The sequence below is a fragment of the Dromiciops gliroides genome, chromosome 1, assembly GCF_019393635.1.
Source record: "Dromiciops gliroides isolate mDroGli1 chromosome 1, mDroGli1.pri, whole genome shotgun sequence".
NCBI lineage: Eukaryota > Metazoa > Chordata > Mammalia > Microbiotheria > Microbiotheriidae > Dromiciops > Dromiciops gliroides.
In genome coordinates, this window is record NC_057861.1 from 582928614 (window position 1) to 582936141 (window position 7528).

Here is a 7528-nt window from a genome sequence, read left to right on the forward strand (position 1 = left end):
GGGTCTTTCAGGTCTTACCCCTGACTGACCAGCTTTATTGTGAGATAGGCCCTCTCTCTCTCTTTTTTTTTTTTGCGGGGCAGTGGGGGTTAAGTGACTTGCCCAGGGTCACACAGCTAGTAAGTGTCAAGTGTCTGAGGCCTGATTTGAACTCAGGAACTCCTGAATCCAGGGCCGGTGCTTCATCCACTATGCCACCTAGCCGCCCCCAGGCCCTCTCTCAATAAACCTACTTTCTACGGCTTGGAGACTTTGCTGTTTCTTTTCCTTCATCAGACTTAGAAATTTTCACGACAACATAGAGAATTTGGGAGCCAGATCAGGAAACAAGAGGATCTGTCACTGGAATTGAGGGCTTGTCAGAGTGGAGGGTACCTAGAAACTATGATCCTTAAGTAGGCAGTGGTGATATTATTACAGTACTCTATCAAGTGCTTGAATCACCTGCTTTATTCACTGATAGAGTTCTTGGGGGGTGGGGGGTGATGGGACATGTGGGATGTAGGAGATGTCTATTTCCTAGTGGAATTCCCACAAACACATAAGAATTCTTTTTCCAAAGAACAGTGGCCTGGCTGTTGGGGCCAAACCTGAGATTTTGAGTAATTTTTTTTCTTAATAGAAACTTCTTCTATTTATTATTTTATTTCATTCTTCTTCTGGAATAGAATTTCAGCCTGCACAACTTTCAAAATATGCCTCTGAGTGCTTGGTATGGTTCTCCTCCAGCCCCTTTCACACTTTTTAGCTCCACTTTGTATTGAGTTTCTCTATTGGAATGTAACCTTCTGGAGATCAAGGACTGTCTTTCTTGTTGTTTGTATTTTTATCCCCAGTACTTAGTTTAGTGCCTGGGACATAGCAAGCACCTGATAAATGTTTATTCTTTCTTTCTTTCTTTTTTTTTGTGAGGCAATTGGGGTTAAGTGACTTGCCCAGGGTCACACAGCTAGTTAAGTGTCTAGTGTCTGAGGCTGGATTTGAACTCAGGTCCTCCTGAATCCAAGGCCCGTGCTCTATCCACTGCGCCACCTAGCTGCCCCCTGATAAATGTTTATTAAAAAGTGAATCATATGGGGCAGCAATTATAAGACCACTCCCCTACATTCTCATTTTATGCTCAGCATAAGGTTGGGAAGTGCTATTGTTATTTCCAGGGAAGTACTAGGGCACTGTTACAGGCAAAGGTTCTTGGCCACACAGCTGGTAGGAGTCAGAGGCTGCATTGGACCTCAGGTCTTCCTGACTCGAGGCTTAATTTTGTCCACTGAGCCAAGCACTTGCTTCAGTTATTTTGCTGAGGCCTTCTTTGGCTTCAGAGAGATGGCAATCTTGCTTCAGATTGCCACCACAAGGATTAGATTTGTGCAGGTTAGGTCTAAAAAGCACAAAGAGGATGAATGAGTGGAAGTTTCAAAGGGATGGATCTAAGTTTTTTCTAAGGAAAGGCTAGGTAAGGACCTAAACTAGCTACTCTGGAAGACTGAATAACTGACTTCTGAAGTTCTTCCCAGCCTTTGGTACAAAATATCCCACCCACAGAACCCAAGTTCACCTCTACTCTATTGTGCAACAATTGCACAAATGATGTGGGGCCTGACTACAGGAGAAGACCAGCAGAAGTCTTAGAGCTTACCCAGGCATTCAAGCCCTAAAAGTTCTCCCCTGACCCCAAAATGTAGATATAGGCAAATCAGGTTTAGGTAGAAGGAAAACACTGCAGATGCTAATGCTGAAATATTTATTTGAAATGGACAATTTTAATGTTTAAAACATGAGGTAAGGGAAAGTTTTTAAAACCTTAGATGATAGGCTTAAATCTGACATCACCAGGTCACACCAAACTGAAAGTGACACACTTCTTCTGCACTCCATTCTGCTGCTTCTCCTCAGTCTGGGTGGGCAGCAGCTGTGGTGTTGGCAGGTGCAGTGTGTGTCTAAACTCAAATGGGTGATGAAAAGGATTCTTGGAAAGTGAAACTTTTAGATAAAATGCTGCAGGAGAAGAAGGGAAGGCAGAGGTAAAACACATTACAAATTGTGATAATGAGGATTCTAGGTGGGATGTCCTTGAAGAGGGGAAATTGAGAGATCAGCCCCTGGAGATCACAATCTGGAAGGCAGATTCTATGGAAGAGAGGTGAAGGTGACTCCTGGGCCATCCAACCACCCCAGCAAATGTCACATAAGGAAAAAGCTCATTACAGGAAAGATGAGAAGAGGGAAGGGAAAGGTAGGCACCACAGTCATTCAGCAGAATGAAGCATGTCAGGAGAAGAGAGAAGGAATGAGACATGAGCTGTGAAAAAGCCATTGGTGGGAAGGGAGATGGCATGAGAATGTGCCAGGAGGGAGAGGGATCATCTCCCACAGTCAGAGCCAGAGAGAGAAGGAGAATGGAAGATGAGGGAGCAGCAGCAGGAGGAAGGGAAGAGAAGGAATGGGAGAGACCTGTGAGAAGAGGCACAAAGAGCAAGAGGCCAGAAGAGAAGTTTCTGCTCATCTCAGACCAGTGAGAGAAGAGTGTTGAATGGCAAAGGAGGAAGCCAGTCAAAGGGCAGGACCTAGAAGAGAGGGGTCCCCTTTGTGATGTACAAGATATCAGCAACAGCAGGAGGAAGATCAGCTCATCTGAGTCCTCCCCTCAGCAGAGGGGAGATCTGGCTCTGAGGAGGCAGAAGAGAGTAGTAGAGAGGAATCAGAAGAGGAAGAGGAGACAGGAAGCAATTCTGGGGAAGTATCTGGGCAGTTTGCTGAAGAAATGAGTGAAGAGAAGGAGCAAGAGAAAGGAAAGCATATTTTAGTTGTTACAGCCAAGGTTTGACTGAGATGGGGGAGGCGGAGGTGGAGTTGCTGGCCCAGCCAGAGTCGGAGTCAGAATCAGAGTTGGAGCCCTAGGCCCAGGCAGAGGCGTGAATCACTAGACCCACTCCCTGGGAGCAGGTCAAACAGCTTTGGTTTGATTCAGATTTTGTATAAAGTTGGACATTCCTGTGTACTTAGGCACTTTGACGTCCTTGTATATGAGCCTCTCATGAATTTTTTTTTTTTTTTTGCCGGGCAATGGGGGTTAAGTGACTTGCCCAGGGTCACACATCTAGTAAGTGTCAAGTGTCTGAGGCCATATTTGAACTCAGGTACTCCTGAATCCAGGGCCAGCGCTTTAACCACTGCGCCATCTAGCTGCCCCCTCTCATGAATTTTAAAATATGAAAAACTTTAAACCACAGTAGAAGCTCGTCTATTCAGGGTTGTGGTAAAGTCTTGGCCTCTATTCCTCATCATCATAGAGTCTTGGGTGGTATTTTCCCCAGATCTTACAATTCTCAGCACCTCCATTTGATCTATGAGAACCATCAGTATCACTCCAATAAGTACAGCACAAAGGCCAGTGAAAACAAGAGATATACCCAGGGCAAAATATTTAGGAATGTAGCCAGTGGCAGCAAATATTGAAATAAATAATCCAGTTACAGTTGTCATTAGTGCCAGAGAGAGTATGATGAGGGGTTTTCGTTGTTTGGTCCAGAAAGTTACTTCTTGTGATCTCTCTTGAGAAGTGATGTTCACGCCTTCCATTAGGCCTTCTCTTCCTGAGAGATGAAGTGTATGCCTGTGGAACAAAAGTTCAAGAAGTCATGACTTGTTTGTCTAAGACTAGAGGAGACTTTTCCTATTATTAGTAATCATAGCTTCTTGCTAGAACTCATTTGATTTTATTATCATCCAACTTGAATGTGATTAGTCAAATTGTTACACCCCAACTAGGATTTTTTCTGAACTGTTCCACTTAGAAATGGTTTGGAATTACTCTTGTTTTCAGAGTGCATATGGGGTTGTTGGCAGCAATAGAAAAAGTTACATACAGATGAATACCTACTTCACTAATTTTACTTTGCACTGTAGCTTTTTTTAACAAAACTTTTTGGGGGGAATGAAGTCATTCTCAGAATTTTTTTTTAAATAAACATAAAGACCATTTAATTACTGTGTAGGGGGGCAGGATTTGATTCCCCTATATTAATGAATGTAATTATAAAATATAACCACAGTTTAGGTGTGAAATATATTTTACAACCTAGCCATCCTTTTAAATATGACCCTCTCTGGCTGAGAGACAAGGATAGCAACATCATTGAACAGAAAAATGGTTGATTGTACTCCCAGAATGACCCTTAAAAAACACAGTCCAGTCAGCATGCTCAGGAGCTGGTTTCTGCTTCAAATGAGGGACCTTTCTTGATTGATTAAACTGTGCTTTGAAGTTCTTTCAAGGGACTTAGTGTCACCTCCCAAATGATCACTTAGCATTACTGCATTTTTCTTTTTCACTAGTTAACATATCATAGGGGTCAGCTAGGTAGTGTAGTGGATAAATCACCAGCTCTGGATTAAGGAGGTCCCAAGTTCAAATCTGGCCTCAGACACTTGACACTTAACTAGCTCTGTAACCCTGGACAAGTCACTTAACCTTCATTGCCCAGTTAGAAAACAAAACAATGAAAAAGTTAACATATCCTCATCAATCCTATGTATATTTTAAGTCCAGGGTTTTCAAATCCCTTTATGATTCATAAAGGTCACTTCTTGGCTTTTGGGACAAGATAGTATATATGCTATACAGGTATATTTTTGTACAGTGTAGAACCTAGTTGATATTTTCTTTTATTATGGTTCATTTCTGAATTATGTTAGAAATCTTAAATATTTAACATCTTGGGAATTAGACAGCATATCAAAGAAAAGGTATTTGGGTGGTAGAAATCTTTTATTATTTTCCCACTTGTGGGGTTGGGGAAGAGCAAAAATCATAGAGCAAAATTTGGAAGTTATTAAAAAACAGCTGTATTTTCTTTTTTTGTTTTGTTTTCTTTTTTAAATTTTTTTCTTTTTTGCAACTCTACTTTCTGTAACCAATAGTTCTAAGGAATAAAGCAAACCTAATTCCTTCTAACTTCTAGCATCTTCCATGAGACAGACAGTAAAGAAGTAGGAAAGACACTAGAATTTCTTTTTTTTTTTTAAAGTTTCTATATCTTCTGAGGATTTCTTTTGATTTGAGTTCGACACATTAGCTTTTTCTAGTACCTCAACCCAGAGTACCTCCCATCCCAAAGTAGTCCTGTAACAGAGAGCCTTATGTCAGAATTGCTCCTTAGGTCTCCAGGAGCCCTGGTCTTGGAATTAGAAGACCCAAGTTTCAATGTGACCTTTGCCCTGTCACTTAACCCCTGTCTGCCTCAGTTTCTTCATCTATAAAATGGGGGTAATAATAGCACCTACTTCTTACAATTGTTGTGAATATACATGGAATTGAGCCATTTTTCAGTCATGTCTGACTCTTTGTAAGCTCATATGGGGGTTTCGTGGTAAAGTTATTGGAGTGGTTTGCAGTTTCCTTCTGCTCATTTTACAGCTGAAGAAACTGAGGCAAACAGGGTTAAGTGACTTACTCAGGGTCAAACAAATAGGAAGTGTCTGAGGCCAGATTTGAACTCAGGAAGCTGTCTTCCTGACTCCAGTCTGGGTACTCTATCCACTGTACCACATGGCTGCCTGAATATACATGAGGTAATGTGTAAATTGCCCTGAAAATTTTAATTGCAGTATATTTATACCAACTATTACTTAACAGGGTTTTCATAGAACACTGAACTTGTTTGGTCTTTAAGAACTTTGGTGTTTTGTTTTTTTTTAAGTACCAGTTAGGGTCCTGTCCTCACAGCAACAACTGAGGGCATCTATAGTATAACAAATGGTGTCCAACATTATATCCAGGGTTGCCTTGGGAGGCAATAGGCTCCTGTCCCACCTCTCCGCCAGCCCACACTGTAGACCTACAAGCAGAGGCTTGATGACTCCTTGTAGGAGGGAAAGTTAGACTGTGGGTCCCTTTTATGCATGGGTTTGACTAGATGGTCATCAGATGGTCATCTCTGAAGTTGTTATTCCTTCAACCTCCTCCTAGAGTCAGTGCTATTTCCCTGTCTCTACCTGGGTGCTGTTCCATCAAGGAAACATTTTGTTTCTTGAGGAACAACAGGGGGGACTGTAATGATTGGAATGAAGCCACCTACTGGAGACTTGCTGTGGAGAGCTCCACCATGAGGAAAATGCCTCAGAGGCATTGTGGCTTTTCCTTGGCGTCAGGAAATGACGTTTGCTCATGGGTGCTGTCTATCAAGTCTACCAGCCAACCAACTGGAGGAGCCTCCTATGGTCTGGGAGGAGACAGGAAGGAGGAAAGGGAGCCTGCGCAGAGAGCGCTGGCCTTTTTTGGCTTCCGGACTTGATGGTGGTGGCGGCAGAGGACTTCACAGGAAATTTGAGGAAAGATAGGAATGCCAGGCTGTTAGAATTCTGTTCTCAATCTTTTTCTTTCTATTTTCCAATAAACCCTTAAAAACCTAAACTCGTTTTATCAGTGATTTTTAGTCAGTTTCCCCCAAACTGGGGGAACACATTAGAATCCACATTTAGAATCTTACATTACACAGTGCCCTACCTCAGGTTAGACATGAACTCGGCTCTGTTAGCGGCACTACCACCACCAGGCATCTTAATGTACTTTTCCTCTCAGTAACTGACTGAAGTACCTCTATAGAATCTCTTAACCATTGTCTGTTCTCTTCTATCCTAGACCAGTGGTGTTGAACTCAAACAGAAATGGAGCTTTAAATCATACATAAGGAAGGGCAGCTAGGTGGTGCAGTGGATAGAGCACCGGCCCTGGAGTCAGGAGTACCTGAGTTCAAATCCGGCTTCAGACACTCGACACTTACTAGCTGTGTTACCCTGGACAAGTCACTTAACTCCAATTGCCTCACTTAAAAAAATAAAAAAATAAATCATACATATGGATCCCTGGAATGGAGGACATATTGACTTCATTTTATTTTATCGGATTCAAACTACGTTGGGGTCCTCTGTCTGAAAGAGGATTGTAATGCTGCCCAAATGGCTCTCCTCCTGTCCCTTCTTCAAACCACTGCCCAATTCCACCACAGAAAAATCTCTTCTACTTTTTTTTGCTGGCTAATTTGTGATCCTAGCACTCTGGACCTTCTACAATCTACTTTTCTCATCCTTTTTTGGGTATTCTACAACCTAGCTAAGGCATCTTACCCTGACCCGTCTCTATTCTTTGGCTCATTGTGCCCAAACCTCAGATGGATTCTCCTCTCCCCCCCCACTGTACTGAAGTCTCCTCCCATCTTCCATGGGCAACTTACTTAGTACTTCTTGACGAAGCTTCTCCTGAGTCAAAGTACTTCTACCTCATGTTTGTCATAGTATTTTAAGCCTGACCGTCTCCTTTGCATTTCTCCTCTCCACCTTCTGTCTGAGGGATTTCTGTTTGTCTTTCCTCCTTTACTATGCAAGCTACCAAAGACCATGGTTATTTTGTTTATCATTCTCTTCCCTGGGATTTGCATACAGCAGGTGCCTAATGTTTGTTGAAGTGGTTCAGCACTGTTCAAGAGAAGAGAAATCGAAACCCAAGGCAGTTAGAAGAAGAAAATTCACC

The 7528-nt window shown here is 42.4% G+C and overlaps 1 pseudogene; it reads left to right on the plus strand.

Annotated features, from left to right (window-relative positions):
- The first annotated feature begins 1947 nt into the window (after positions 1 to 1947).
- Positions 1948 to 2824, plus strand: LOC122752033 (annotated as a pseudogene).
- Positions 2825 to 7528: the final 4704 nt, after the last annotated feature.